Source organism: Aotus nancymaae, unplaced genomic scaffold (genome assembly GCF_030222135.1).
Source record: "Aotus nancymaae isolate 86718 unplaced genomic scaffold, 86718_ANA_hifiasm-v0.15.2.pri h1tg000004l, whole genome shotgun sequence".
NCBI lineage: Eukaryota > Metazoa > Chordata > Mammalia > Primates > Aotidae > Aotus > Aotus nancymaae.
Genome location: NW_026988415.1, coordinates 52,134,955 through 52,151,891, shown reverse-complemented (window position 1 = coordinate 52,151,891; position 16,937 = coordinate 52,134,955).

Genomic DNA, 16,937 nt, shown 5'->3' with positions numbered 1-16,937 from the left:
TGGTCTTGAGAGAACATCGGCAGTAGCCAGGGAGTGGTTACAGCAGGACTTGGTTGAGACTTAAAACTGCTGTTCTGGCTTCAGGTCTGACATAGCACAGTCATAGTGGTGGTGGCCACATGGATGCTAGTGTCGCTCCACCTCCAGTTTTAGGTGGCTCAGAACAGAGAAAGAAATTCCATTGGTTTGGGAGAAAATAAGGAAAGACAAGTGTCTCTGCCTGATAATCCAGAGAATTCTCCCATATCTTGTTGAAGACTATCAAGGTGGTAACTTTATGACTCTACACAAAACACAACACTACTGAATTTGGGGTGCCTCCTAAAGAAGATACAGATTATATCTCAACACCCAAGTCCATTCATATATCTAAAAATCCTTCCCAAGAAGGATGGATACAAGTAAGTCCAGACTACAATAAATACCTAACTCTTCAATGCACAGACACTGAAGACCATCTACTAGCAGCGACATCATCCAGGAAAACATGACATCACCAAATGAGCTAAATAAGGCACTAGGGACCAAACCTAGAGAAAGAGAGATATGTGACCTTTCAGAGAAAGAATTCAAAATAGCTATGTTGAGGAAACTCAAAGAAATGTAAGACATCATAGAAAAGAAGTTCAGAATTCTATTAGATAAATTGAAAAAGAAGATTGAAATATTTTTTTAATATTAAGCAGAAATTTTAGAGCCGAAAAGTGCAACTGGTATAATGAAGGATGCATCAGAGCTTTTTAATAGCAGAGTTGCTCATGCAAAATAAAGAGTTAGTGAGATTGAATATGGGCTATTTAAAAATAGACAGAGTAGATGAAAGAAAAAATAATAAAAAACAATGAAGCAGGCCTACAGGATTTAAAAAATAGCCTCAAAAGGGCAAATCTAAGTTATTGGTCTTAAAGAGAAGGTTGAGAAAGAGATATGGGGTAGAAAATTTATTCAAAGGGATAATAACAGAGAACTTTTGAAACCAAGACAATAGCAATATTCAAGTACAAGAAGGTTATAGAAGACCAAGCAGAGTTAACACAAAGACTACCTCAATGCACTTAACAATCAAACTCCCAAAGATCAAGGATTAAGATAGAATTCTAAAAGCAACATGAGAAAATAAACAAATAACATACAATGGAACACCAATATGTTTGGCAGAGGAATATTCAGTGGAAACTTTACAGGCCAGGAAAGCATGGCATGACATATTTAAAATGCTGAAGAAAAAATATTTTACCCTAGAATTGTATATCTAGCAAATCTCTATGTTTGAAATATCCTTCAAACTTAACAAAAAAATATAAAAAATTTTTTCAGGAACAACAATAGCTCAGGGATTTCATTAACATAAAACCTGTCCTGCAAGAAATGCTAAAGGCAGTACTTTAATCAGAAAGAAGAAGCTGTTAATGAGCAATAAGTAAATACCTGAAGGTACAAAGTTAACTGGTAATAGTAAGTAAACAGAAAAACACAGCAACTATAGCACAGTAATTGTGGTGTGTAAACTATTCTTAAGTAAAAAGCCTAAATGATGAATCAATAAAAAATAACAATTTTTCAAGACTTAGACTGTACAATAAGATATAAATAGAAATAATAAAAGTTAAAAAGCAGGGGAATGAATTTCAGGCATAGAGGTTTTATTAGCTTTTTTTCTTGTTTGTTTATGCAAACAGTGTTAAGTTGTTATTGGGTTAAAATAATGGATTTATTTAGATAGTATTGGCAAGCTGCATGGTAACTCAAACCAAATAACATACAATGGGTACACAAAAAAGAAAAAGAAAAAAAAATGAAGCATATGACAAGAGAAAATCACCTTCACTAAAGACAGAAAAGAAAGATAGAAAAAAGAAAAGATGACCAAACAACCAGAAAACAAATAACAAAATGGCAGGAGTAAGTCCTTGCTTACCAATAATAACGTTGAATGTAAATAAACTAAACTCTCCAGTCAAAAGATATGGACTGGCTGAATGGATGAAAAAAACAATTTTCATTGATCTGTCACCTATAAGAAACACACTTCACCTATAAAGATACAAATAGAATGAAAATGAAGGGATGGAAAAAGATATTCCATGCCAATGGAAATCAAAAAATAGCAAGAGTAGTCATAGTTGCTGGGTGTGATGGCTCACACCTGTAATCCCAATACATTTTGGAAGGCCAAGGCAGGCAGACCACTTGGGCCAGGAATTTGAGACCAGCCTGGCCAAAAAGATGAAACCTTGTGTTGACTAAAAATACAAAAATTAGCCAGGCATGGTGGTACAAACTTGTAGTCCCAGCTACTTGGGAGGCTGAGGCATGAAAATTGTTTGAACCTGGGAGGCAAAGGTTGCAGTCAGCTGAGATCATACCACTGCATGCCAGCCTAGGTGACTGAGTGAGACCCCTTCTCAACAACAACAAAAAAGAGTAGTTGTAGTAGTTATCTCAGACAAAATAGATTTCAAGACATAAACTATAAATATAGACAAAGGAGATAATGATAAAGGAGTCAATTCAGCATGGTACTGTCATAAAAACAAACACATTGACCAATGAAACAAAATAGAAAACCCAGAATCAAATTCACACACTTCTAGTAAACTAATTTTCAACAAAGGGGCCAAGAACATACAAAGGAAAAAAGATAGTCTCTTTAATAAATGGTGTTGAAAAACTGGATATTTATATGCAGAAGAATGAAATTTGACCCTGTCTCTTACCATATACATAAATCAAATAAAAATGGATTAAAGATATAAATATAAGACCTCAAACCATGAAACAACTACAATAAAACATTGGGGAAACTTTCCAAGACATTGGTATAGGCAAAAATTTCTTGAGTAACACCATACAAGCACAGGCAATCAAAGTAAAAGTAAAAAATAATAACAGAATCACATCAAGTCAAGAAGCTTTTGCACAGTGAAGGAAACAGTCAACAAAATCAAGAAAAAACACACAGAATGGTATAAAATATTTTAAACTCTGACAATGTATTAAGCACTAGAATTTATAAGGGGCTCAAACAATGCTATAAAAAGAAATCTAATAATTTGATCCAAAATGGGCAAAATATTCGAATAGATGTTTCTCAAAAGAAGACATAGAAATGGCAAGCATGCATATGAAAAGGTACTCAACATAATTGATCATTAGAGAAATGCAAACCAAAACTGCAATGAGATATCATCTCACCCCAGTTAAAATTGCTTATATCCAAAGGAGAGGCAATAACAAACACTGGTGAGGATGTGGTAAACAGGGAACACTTGTGCACTGTTAGTGGGAGTGTAAATTAGTACAACCTTTATGAAGAACAGCTTGGAGTTTCCTCAACAACCTAAAAATAGAGCTACCATATGATCCAGCAATCCTACTGCCGGTTATACAACCAAAAGAAAGAAAATTAGTATATCGAAGAGATATCTTTACTCCCATTTATTTTGCAGCACTATTCACATTAGCCGAGATTTGGAAGCAAATTAAGTGCCCAATAACAGATGAATAAAGAAAATGTGGGTACTTATACACAATGAAGTACTCTTCAGCCATCATAAATAAATGAGATCCTGTAATTTGTAACAACATGGATGAAACTGGTTATCATTATGTTAAGTAAAATAAGCCAGGCACAGAAGGAGAAACACTACATGTTCTTATTTATTTGTGGGATACTAAAGTCAAAACAATTGAACTCACTGACATAGACAGTAGAAGGATGGTTACCAGCAGCTGGGAAACGTGTAGGGGGCTGAGGAAAAGATGAGAATGGTTAATGGGTACAAGAAAAATAGAATGAGTAAAACCTGTTTTATAGCACAACTAGGTGACTATAGTCAATAGTAACTTAATTGTGCATTTAAATTAATTTAAGAGATCTAAGTGAACTGTTTCTAACACAAAGAATAAGTGCTTGTGGAGATATATAACCCCTTAAAAAGTTATAAAATATTCTGAAAATATACTATTTATAAGGTGTATTATTTTTAAAAGAATTTCTGTCAAATTACACAATACTTTTCATAAAGCTCTTTGCTTAAGGCTTAAAATATATGCCAATTTTTAATATGGCATATCAAACATGCCCTTTTTAAACACTACAACAAAGATACACAAAGGTTTTAATTCAGAAGGATGAAAAAAAGAAAGGAATCGATAAGCCACAGCATTTTTGAAAGTTTGACAACATTTTAGTGGATGGAATATAGCCACCTGAATGATAACCGACTCAACAAGGTGAAAAAAGCAACAACAACAACAACAAAAAACTGAGACCTAAGTGCTACAAGAAGGTAAGTAAGCAGAAACATGCAGCTGTGCCCTGTTGATTAATAACTCATTTCTCTAAGAGAGGCTCTTTCCATTTATTGCCTTACCTTTAGTGTATTCAGCCAGAAGCTTGTTTCTACATAATCATACATTTTATTACTTCAGCATTAGAAGTGTTTTTATTGTTCATTTCAAAAATATTTTTTCTTAATCATTTGCAGAGAAGAAATTGTTAATCTATCTTGCAGTCAAAACAACCAAAAACACAGTTTTTCTGTTGAGTATCATACTGGAGCTTTTGTCCTTCAGACAAAATCAGGATAGACTCCTTTCTTCAATTCTGAACTTTTCTTGTCTAGCGTATTTTTTATTATTGAAAACAAAATCACAGTAAACCAGCCTGATTCAGTTCTCAGTGAAAAGGGTAGATTATTTTAAGTCTAATCCAAGATGCCACCTATGTAATTATGCCTTTCTGGCACCACAAAACATGAAAACCATGTGGTTTTTCCAGAACATACAGTATATAGCTGAGAACCTTTCTAATTGTCCTTGGGGAAAACCAAGCACTACCACTTTTCTAGTAACCTCCAAGATACTGGAGGTGGAAAAGGTAGTTAAATATATAAATACTGGTGAAAAATAAATTGCATGAGGGCTTAATAGAAGATTTTAAGAGTAGAAATTCTGTCACACAGACTCATGAATGCAGGCAGTATAAATAAGGAGTCATAAGCACACACCTCACTTAAGGAAAGATATCTGAAATATGCAAAGCAAACTCATGAGGTTTGGTGGCAGGATGAAAAAAAATTGCCTATGTGGAAAAGAAAACAAAAACAAAAACAAAAATTAAAGCCTCCCTTAATTTCATCTCCCTAGCTACCACTCTATCTATCATCACCAAATCAAAAAGTCCCTCTTACTCCTCAACTGAATCTAATTTTATTTTTGCTCTTATTATTCTATTGGAACTTCTCCTGCTATGGTCACCAGTGACTTTGTGTCATTAACTCTAATATAAAATTTTTAGTTGTTAGGTTACTTGAATTCTCAGCAGCATTTGACCCTTATGACCACCCTTATTGGTCTGGACAGTGATTTCTTAGATAGAACCCAAAAGCATTGGCAACAAAAGCAAAAGTAGACAAATGACATTGCATCAAACTAAAAAGACAAAGGAAATAATTGAGTGAAGAAAGAACCCATGGATTGGAAGAAAATACATATAAACCATCTATCTAATAAGGAGCTAATATTTAAAATATATAAGGAACTCAAAAAAACTCAACAGCAAGGAAGCAAATACCCCAAATTAAAAAATGGGTAAAAAACCCAAACAGACATTTCTCCAAAAACAACATAAATGGCAAGCAGGTATATAAAAAATTGTAAACATCTCTAATTATCAGGGAAATGCAGATTGAAACCACAATAAAATAGCAACTAGCTGCTATTAGAATGGCTATTGCAAAAAAAAAAAAAGTTAACAAGTGCTGGCAACTATATGCAAAAAAAGAGAACTCTTGAACATTATGGGAATGTAAGTTAGTACAGCCATTATAGAAAATAGTATGAAGGTTTCTCAAAAACTGAAAATAGAATGCCATATGATACAGCAATCTCATTTCTGGATATAGATCAAAGGAATTGCAATCAGTATGTTAAAAGGATATCTGCAACTCTCATGTTTATTGCTGCATTTTTCATAATACCTAAGATATGGAATCAACCTAAGTGTCCATTGATGGATGAATGGCTAAAGTAAATGTGGTGTACCTATACAATGGAGTTCTATACAGCCTAAAAAAGAAAGAAACCTTGTCATTTGTGACAACGTGGATGAACCTGAAGTACATTATGTTAAGTTAAATAAGAAAGGCACAGAAAGACAAATACCACAATCTCACATACATGTGGAATCTAAAATAGTCAAACTTACATAAGTAGAAAGTAGAATGGTAGTCACCCAAGGCTGGGAGAAGGGATGATAGGGAAAGGGAAGATGTTGGCCAAAGAGTACAAATTTTAAGTTAGATAGGATGATTAAGTATTGGCGATTTATTACACAGCATGGTGACCATAGTTACTAATAATATATTGTATATTTCAAAATTTCTAAAAGTATAAATTTTAAATGTTCTTACCACAAAAATGATAAGTAGATGATGTGACAGATATGTTACTTAGCTTGATTTAATATTTCTACAATGTATATATACATCAATACCTCACATTATATCCCATAAATATATATAATTATTATTCTATAATTAAAACATTCTTGGGTGGTTTCAAAATTTTGTTAGAAAAAAGCTGAAACTTAACAGGTTTACAAGACATTCATTGTTTAAACTTTATTCTTTCAGCATCATATCAAATCATATTCTCCTTTGTTTCCTCACACCAGATGCATTTCCAATCATGTATTTCCAATTATGTAAATATGTCTTTACTGCTTTCCAAAATAAGTCCTTGGCATATGATACTAAGTTATGGCAAAATTCTTTACACATACACCAGCTCTCAAATAATTATTTATATACATCTTTTCAACCTTACCAACTCAAATGTAACTTTATAATAAAGAATTACTGAGATGACTTCTCACTTTTATCCTCAATTCCACTACCAATCCCCAAATTTAAGTCAGATTACTTTACTATAGGACTTTAGGGTAGCATATTTACTCAGATTTTTTTTCTGTTTGTAGTTAGACATCCATTAGTATGATTATTTAATTGGAGTTTACTAGATTATAATCTAATCAGGACAGCAACTATATCTCTTTTGTTCACTGATGCCTAACACCTGACACAGGATCTGATAGTAAAATCTTTTTTTAAATAAATGTAAATAGTTGAAATAGATAATCTTTTTGGATTATTCCAACTTGAATACTTTTCTATTTTATGATGTTGAAAATTATTGTTTTGCTGGGCATAGTGGTGTTCATTTGTAGTCTCAGGGATTTGAGAGGCTAAGGTAGGAGGAATGCTTGAGACAAAGAGTTCAAATACAACCTGGGCAACATAGTAAGACCACATCTCTAAAAAGGAAAACAATATATAAGAATTGATAAGTCTAGAAATCATCATTTGAATTAGATAATTGTGTTAAATATTTGGAGATGATGCCTAATTCCCCAAATACACCCCTAAAAAGTAATATTAGATAAATTTTTGCGTCTGTTAAAAGATAGTGGGGGAATTTTGCTTTTACTTATGACACAAAAGGCTGGAAAATATTGCTGCTACCCAAAACATAAGAAAAAGCCACATGAAGTATACAATTATAACTTTTCCTTAACCCATCAAAAAGATGAAGTTATAAAAGCAATAAGTAGCTTAAAATTTTAGGAGAGACAGACACCTCAAATGATAAGGGGACGTAAGTACTGAGTCACCTGCCACAGAGAACAGAATGAAGACATGCTAAGAGCCATACAAGTGGCTAAAAATAATTTTTTGTAAAACTTTAACAAATTGTTAAAGGTTGGACTAACATAAGAGTAAAGAACCCACGGTAACTGCATACGAAAGGGGGGTTTGCACCTATTCATACGATACTCTCTGTAGCCTTATACTTTATGTTCAATAGAAAGATTAGGAACAAAGTAAAGGACTACAGAAAGATATAGTGAGTGTGTCTGGAGGACATAAGTGGTAACAACTGCATGAAATGCATTAAGCCACGCTTAGACTCTACTCCCATGAAGAACAAAAATCTTAAGCTACTTGTGGAAGGCTAACACACTCTGTCATCTCCAGTTCCAAGGTGAAGATGCAGAGAAACAGTTAATAAATACTCTGCTCAGGAAGTAGGAGACTGAAATTATTTTAGCCACAGATCATTAGAAGTCTCCTAATCATGGGGAAAAAAGCAGGGAATTCTGCAAATGACCCACCAAAGTTACAGGTTAGAGTTTGTCACTGGGATAAAGGGGCAGAATCACTAAGAAAGCCCCGCTGCTGAGATGCCAGGACATGGGTCTGCCTATGAAAGATGCTCAACTAGGATAACAGAGCATTCTGCATGCTGTTTACCACTAAGCTAGCACAGGTACCCCTTGACAAGGGACAGAAGTCTACTACTAGAGGACAGGCAGCCACATAAAGAGAAAACCCCTCTGAGGCAAGGGCAAATAGGGCCAGTAAAAAGCTAAGGGTGGACCCCAAGGGCATAAAATAAAGGTAATACAAAATATATTTGTATCAGTCTGTTCTCGCACTGCTAATAAAGACACACCCTAGACTGGGTAGTTTATAAAGGAAAGAGGTTTAATTTAATCACAGTTCCACATGACTGGGGAGGCCTCACAATCATGGCAGAAGGCAAAGGGGAAACAAGACACATCTTACCTGGCAGGAGGAAAGAGAGCATGTACAGGGAAACTCCCCTTTATAAAACCATTAGATCTCATCAGACTTATTCATTATCAGAAGAACAGCATGGGAAAAACCCACCCCCCATGATTCAATTACCTCCTATTGGGTTGCTCCCACAACATGTGGAAACTATGGGGGCTACAATTCAAGATGAAATTTGGGTGCAGACACAGCCAAACCATATCAATATTTAAAACTGGATATATACTTATGGCAACCACAACCACAATAAAACCCAAACCTAGCTCACTTCCTAATTAGATTGACTCAAGCGTTCCACACACAAAAAACCTAGTAGACTATAATTAATAAAAGAAAAGGCATACCCATTCCATGAATATATACTATTTACCGCCATAATATGGTACACAGTATGCCTAGCACTCAATAAGTAACAATTGTAAGACTCATTTTCAAAACAGTATTGACAATACTGTCTTGTTACAAAATAATAAAAAAAGATGATAGAGTGATAATCCAGATGGTGACAATATCAGGTAGGAAATTTAAAATAACTTAGATTACTGTCTTAGTCTATTTGTGCTACTATAAAAATATGTAAGACTGGGTAATTTACAAACAAGAGAAATTTATCTTTGACAGTTCTGGAGGCTAAGAAATCCAAGATCAAGGGATCAAATGTCTTAGTGTCTGGTGAAGGGCCTGATCCCTTCGTCCAGGATGGTGACTTGTTGATGTGTCTTTGAACGGGGAGGAACAATGTGTTTTTACATGACAGTAGGGACTGAAAGTGTAAAAGGGCCTAAGCTAGTTCCCTGTAGCCCTTTTATAAGGCACTAATCTATTTATGAGGGTGGATCCATCATGATTTAATCATTTTCCAAAAACAACCCATATCTCAGTACCACCACAATGGGAATAAAGCTTCAACATGAATTTTGAATAAGGCACACATTTATTTTTTTCTTTCCCAGGGTCTCACTAGAAAAGGGAAACATATTTAAACTGTAGCAATTAGTATGTCCAAGGCTCTAGTAAAAAAGATGGGCAACATGTATGAAAAGATAGAAAATTTTCGCAAGGAAATTTCAATATAAAGTTTTAGATGGGAATGGTAAAAAATAATAAGATGGACACATTATAAATAAAATATTTGGTAACAAAGACAAAGAATGTCATCAATGGGCTCCTCAGTGTACTTGAAAAGAACAGAATCCACAAATTTGAGAACTGGTTGTATTAGGGTTCTCTAGAGGGACAGAACTAATAGAATAGATGTATACATAAAGGGGAGTTTATTAAGGAGTATTGACTCCCATGATCACAAGGTGAAGTTCCACAATAGGCCATTTGCAAGCTGAAGAGCAAGGAAGCCAGTCCAAGTCCCAAAATCTCAAAGGTAGGGAAGCTGACAGTGCTGCCTTCAGTCCATTGGTAAAGGCCTGAGAGCCCCTGACAAACCACTAGTGTAAGTCCAAAAATTCAAAAACTGAACTAGGAGTCTGATGTTATAGGGCAGGAAGCATCCAGCACGGGTGAAAGATAAAGACTAAAAGCCTCAGTAAGTCTTCTCATTACACTTCTTTCTGCCTGCTTGCTTCTAGCCGTGCTGGCAGGTGATTAAATGGTGCCCACACAGATTGAGGCTGGGTCTGCCTCTCCTGGTCCACTGACTCAAATGTTAATCTTCTTTGGCAACACCCTCACAGATGCACCCCGAAACAATACTTTGCATCCATCAATCTAATCAAGTTGACACTCAATATTAACCATCATACTGGTCAATAGAAATAACCATCATTGAAATATAAAAAGGGAACAAAACATCCAAGAACTGCAGAACAATTGCAAGTGTTTTAGCACATATAATCGGAATTCATGAGTAGAAGTGAGAGCTTGGGCTGAAAGAAATATTCAAAAATATACCAGCCAAGATTTTTCCAAAATTAGTGACAATATTCAAAGCACAGCTCTAAAAAGCTCAAAAATACCTTACTTAAGTAGGTAATTAATAATCTAATGAAAAATAGCAGCAACATTTAGTAAGTTCACGGCATATATAAAAATAAAACTTCAGACAATAATAGCACAAAATATGAAAGAGAATAATTGTAAGTATACTATTGTAAGATTCATATACTTTATTTAAAGCAGTTTAATATGTTTTGAAAGTAGACCTAATTAATTGAAGATGCACATTACAAACATCACAATAACTCCTTAAAAATAAAATGGTAGTATAAATAATGAACCACTATTATCCTCATAAAATGGAATAATAAAAACAATTAATCCAAAAGGACTCAGAAAAACTGGGTAAAAAAAATATAGAACCAATGAAATGAAGAGAAATAATTAGCACCCTGTAACTTAATGCCAACCATATCAATAATGACATTAATTTGAATGGTATAAGTCAGGCATTGGCAAACTACATTCCAACAGGATGACTCTGCCTTGCCATCTATTATTGTAAATAAAGTTTGATTAGAACACAGTCATAACCATATATTTACCTATTTCTGTGGCTGCTTCCATGTAACAATAGCAGTGTTGGGTACTTAAGAAAGAGACTGTAAGACCTGCAAAATGTAAATTATTTACTCTCTGTCCATTTATTAAAGACATTTCTCAAACTGTGGTCTAAACACATCATTTAAAAATATTGGTAGGCTGAATTAAAAAAAAAAACAATTATAACCTGTTATAAATTTATTTGACATGCATGCTGCTTCAGCATCAAATTCTAGGCCTAAACAGTTAGATGAAACCTACTTGCCCCATAAACTTTGGCCTAGTTAAAAATTCTGATCTCTGTGTGGTTGGTTGTGATTGCTTTCCCATCATTGAAGAAAGAAATATTAATATCAACTCCACAAACAAACACAAACAAACAAACAAAACTCTCCATCAAAAGAGAAGGGAAGAAAAATCTTTGCAACTAATATCATGGGCCCAATATTACCCTTGTAGCAAAGCCAAAGACATTAAAATAAAAGAACATCACAAATTAATATCTTTCATGAACATGGATGCTTAAAAATATATAATAAAATCAATTCCAACAATGTGTAAAAAATAATAGCTCAAGACCAAGTGAGTTTTACACCTGGAATGAAAAGCTAGATCAACTTTCAAAGATCACACAATTCAGAGTAACTTTCTGAATGATCTAACAACTCTGTGAATCTACTCTTTCATAAAAGTAATGAAAATACTAGCAAAATTATGAAAACCAACTTTTTCAAAACTCTTGAAATTAAATAAATGCTTGCAACAACTTAAAAAATGTCAAAAAAAAATATTGCCCACCCTTAGCAGTAATAAGTTACATGATATTTTAATTTTCCTCCTCACAACACCTCTACAGTATCTTTCAAAGCTACAGTATCTTTCAAAGATGTATCTTTCAAAGCTACAGTATCTTTCAAAGCTACAGTATCTTTCCTCCTCACAACACCTCTACAGTATCTTTCAAAGCTCCTCATAACACCTCTACAGTCTCTTTCAAAGCTTCAACTCCACAGTATCTTTCAAAGCCAGCAGTTTTTACAGTGGAACCTAGGAAAGACAACAGCTGTGGAGTTACTGGAGAGTGTAGCTGGGCTTCTAAAAATTTTTATCACTAGATAATTGTCACTATTTGACATGTCTTGTGGCCCTCTGGAAAGACTCAATAGAGAGTATTCTCTTTATTTGACTTGACTCAGATCCGGCTCAGTGGGAAAAAAAAAACGCTGTATCTCTGGTGTTTGTTGAAAACAATTAGCCATAATTAATAAATATTTACAATTTAAGGCTGTGATAGCAGTTTGGACAAAAATGATTTCAGCCGAAAATTTAAACAAAAGATCTGAGGAGTGAGATGTCCACAGGAAACTTTGTGAAACTGTGACATATTCTTTGGACTCTAGAAGACAACATGCATGTTTTGCATTGTTCACCTGCCTGGGAAACACATGAGAGGGCCCTAGTGACTCATCTCTGGCTGAAACTGAGACTCTATATAAGCAGAAAATGAATGCCAAGGCAAGTTTTAAACTGCTCAAATGTCAAATGTATGCCAACATGCACAAGAAATTCATTTGACTAAGGCATTTAAGGAAATCTCTGACTAATTATTAACTGTCTTCTATGCTAGCTGAGAAACAAATACAGTGATTACACCCTACAAGGAATACAGATGTTGCAAAATTAGTCCAGAAAATTTACTAAACCAGCAATCATCAACAATAATGTCAACAAAACAATAGTAAAAAGCAACAGCAACAAAAACTCTAAGGATGGGAGTAATATAATTCCCATAAATAATATATACTATTATCTTTATATTTTTTAAATGTCCAGTTTTCAAAGAAAATTATAATACATGCAAAGAAGCAGAAAAGTATGGTCCATACACATGATAAAAAAAAATGGCAACACAAATGGCCTAAGATAGGGCCCAGATGTCAAATTTAACAGAAAAAATTTTTAAATCAACTATTAAATGTTGTATGTTCAAAGAACTGAAGGAAAACATTTCTAAAGAATTAAAGGAATGTATTAGAACAGTTCTCATCAAATAGATACTATCAATAAAAATAGAGAAATTTTAAAAGAACAAAATAGAAATCCTATACTTAATAACAATAACTGAAATGAAAAAAATCACTAGAAGGGTTCAACATCAGAATCAACTTGGAAGAGAAAGAATTGCTCAACTTAAAAATAAGTCACCTAAAATAATCTAGTCTGAGGAATTTAAAGTATAATAAATTAAGAAAGATAAATAAATGAATAGCACTTCAGAGAAATGCAGGACATCAAGTAGGAGTTCTAAAAAGTGCAGAATAACAGGGAAAATATTTGAAAAAATAATGACTGAAAACCTCTCGAATTTCATGAAAAATATTGCTTCACACAGACAGGAAGCTCAATGAACTCCAACTAGAATAAACTAACAGAGATCTACATCAGTAAACATTATATTTAAACATACTCAGGTATGATGTAGAAAAATCCTGAAAGAAATAAACGACTGTGAAACAAGAATTCTATCCAGTAAACTTACACTTCAAAAATGAAAGAGAAATGAAGAAAAAAAGAAAATATGAGATTATTTATTCCTAGCAGATTTGTACCATAAGAAATAATAAAATGACTCCTTCAAGCTGAAATAAAAGGACACAAGCAATAACTTACATCCACGTGAATATATTTTAAGAAAACACTACTGGAGGTACATACATAGTTAAATATAAAAGATGGTATCAATATTTTTGTTCATAATTCTCTTCCTTTGTCTGAATTAAGACAAATATACAAGTCATAAATATAAAACTTTGTTGATAGGCTCAAAATGTATATAAATATAACTTTAATGACAATAATAGTAAAAGCAAGGGTAAGAGAGAAAACTATACTGGATTCATGCTTTCAGAAATAAACCCTCATATTTATAGTCAATTAATTTGCAGAAATTTAATAGAAGGGGATGATCTTCTCAACTAATCGTTCTGGGACTTCTTATCATTACAAAATTTAAGCAAAAAATATATCAAAAAACTAAATGTAAGTCCTAAAACTGTACAGCTGTGAAAACAAAACATAGATGTGTATCTTTGTGACCTTGGATTAGACAACAGATTTTCAGGTTTCTTAGATATGACACTTACAGGACAAGCAGCCAAAGTAAAAATAAATAAATTTTATTTCTAGTTAAATACTTCTATACTTAAAAGAACACTATAAAGAAACTGGAAAGATGATTGACAGACTGAGGGAAGGAATTGTCAAAACACATGCTTAATAAAAGTCTAGTTCAAGAATATATAAAAGTACTCATAACTCAACAATAAAACAACATTTTAATTACAAAAGGAATAAAAGATATGAATATATATTTCCTTAAGGAAGATATACAAAAGGCCAAAAAGACATGAAAAAACAATATCATTAATCATTTGGGAAATGCAAATTCAGCAATCCATAATGAGATACTACTTTACACACAGTAGAATCATTATAATCAAAGAAAGGGACAGCAACAAATGTTGGCAAAAATTCAACATTATATATTTCTGGTGGGAATGTAGAGTTGTACATACCTGGTAGAAGATAATTTGGCAGTTCCTCAAAAAGTTAAATAGAATCAACATTTAACCCAGCAATTTTACTCCTATGTGTATACTTTCAGAAAAATAGAAACATATGGTCACACAAAAACTTGTACAGCAATGTTCATAATAGCAGTATTCATAATTTCCAAAAAGTGAAAAGAATTCACATATCTACTATCTGAGGAATGAATTGACAAAATAGAGTTTATCCATACAATGGAATATTATTCAGCCAGGAAAAAATGGTATTACTTTATAACTAAAACATGGATGATCCTTGGAAATGTTATGGTAAGTGAAAGAATCCATACACAGAGGGCCAGATAATGTGTGATTCCATTTATATAAAATATCCAGAAAAGTCACATTTATAGAGACCAAAGGTCATTTAGTGCTTGTCTGGGGCTGAGAAATGGAATAAGGATTCATTTTAAAGGGCACACTGAGTTTTATTTAGAGATGAAAATGTTCTAAAGCTGATTTCATACCACGTAGTAAAGTTACTTAAATCATAGAATTATGTACTTAAAATAAGTAAATTTTGTAATTTGAAAAATATACCTCAATAAATTTGTTTAAAAATGAATGAATACAAATCACATATAAACAAATCAAACATGTAAAACCATGTCATCAACACAATTGTTTTAGAGAAAACATTTGATAAGAGTTCAATATTCATTTGTGGTAAAATCTGAGCAAACAAGATAGAAGGAAACATTTGAAGATTAAAGAATATCTACAAATCATGCAATTGACATCACACTAAATGGACAAAGATTGAATGCTTATTCACTATGATTATAAGCAATACAAGGATGACCATTTGCACCACTCCAGCATTATACTGGAAGTTCTATCCAGTTCAGTAAGTCGAAATACATATGTACATCCATCCATCCATACATACACACATCCATCCATATATACACACATACATACAAGCCATACAGACAGAAATGGGAAAAATAAATCTGCCTTATTTCACAGAAGGCATAATTCTCTACTTAATCAAAAAACAATTTACAGAAGAGTTATCAGAACTAACACATATCTTTAGCCATGTTTCCGGATACATGATCAGTATACAAAAATCCACTGTATTTTTATGTACTATAATAAAACCAGAAATTAAAGATTTTAGAAAGTACTCTTAAACTAACACCAATAAATAAAATCAAAATACTTAGGTAAAAGTTTAATAAAATATGTACACATGTTTTACGGTGAAATCTATAAAACAGAAACAAATTATTTTTTACATAAATTTAGAGATATATCATGTTCTTAGAAAGAAAAACTGAATATTATTAAGATATCAATTATTCCTAAAGTGATTAGTGGATTCTATGCAATCCCAAACAAATTCCCAGTAGTATATTTTTTAAAGTTAAAATAAAATTGAATTAAAAAGTTATATGGAAAGGTAAAAGAAACAGAATAGCCAAAAGAATCTTTTTTTTTTTTTTAATGAAGAGAAAGTTTGAGGGCAGCTACTACTTGATTTAAGACAATATATCCACAATTTCAAATGAGGTAATAAAGTCTCTGACTTATTGTGAGTTGTGAATTTCTATGTTTCATTATGTCAATGTTTGCTTCATATGCTTTCAAGCTCTGAGTTTTCCTGTATATATGTTTATAATTCCTATATCTTTTTGGTGATTTGACCCTTTTATTAATATATAATATGTTTCATCTCTTATACTAGTTTTTGATTAAGAGTTTATTTTGTCTGAAATAAGTATAGCCACCCCTATTGTTTTTTGTTTACTATTTGCATGTTATAGCTTTACTCATTTTTTAACCTAATCATCTTTCAAACAGCATATGATTTAACCAATTTTTTGATCCATTCTGCAAATGTATGCTTTTTGATTGGGAAATTTAACCCATTGATAATGAAAGTAATTACTAATAGATACTTACTTTACTTTTTTTATTATTTGTTTTTCTGTATGTCATACCATTTTTGCCCCTTATTTCCTTCATTACTACTTTCTTTGCTATTCAGTTGTTTTTTTGTGATGACACATTTTTAATTCTTTTCTATTTCCTTTTGTGCATATTCTATAGATATTGTTTGAGGTAACCATGAGAGTTATGTGTAACATCCAAAGTTATAAGAATCTATTTTGAATTGATACCAAGTTCAGTTCAATTACATACAAAAACTTTTCTCCTTTATACCTTTTTCACTTTCTTGGTTAAGTTAATT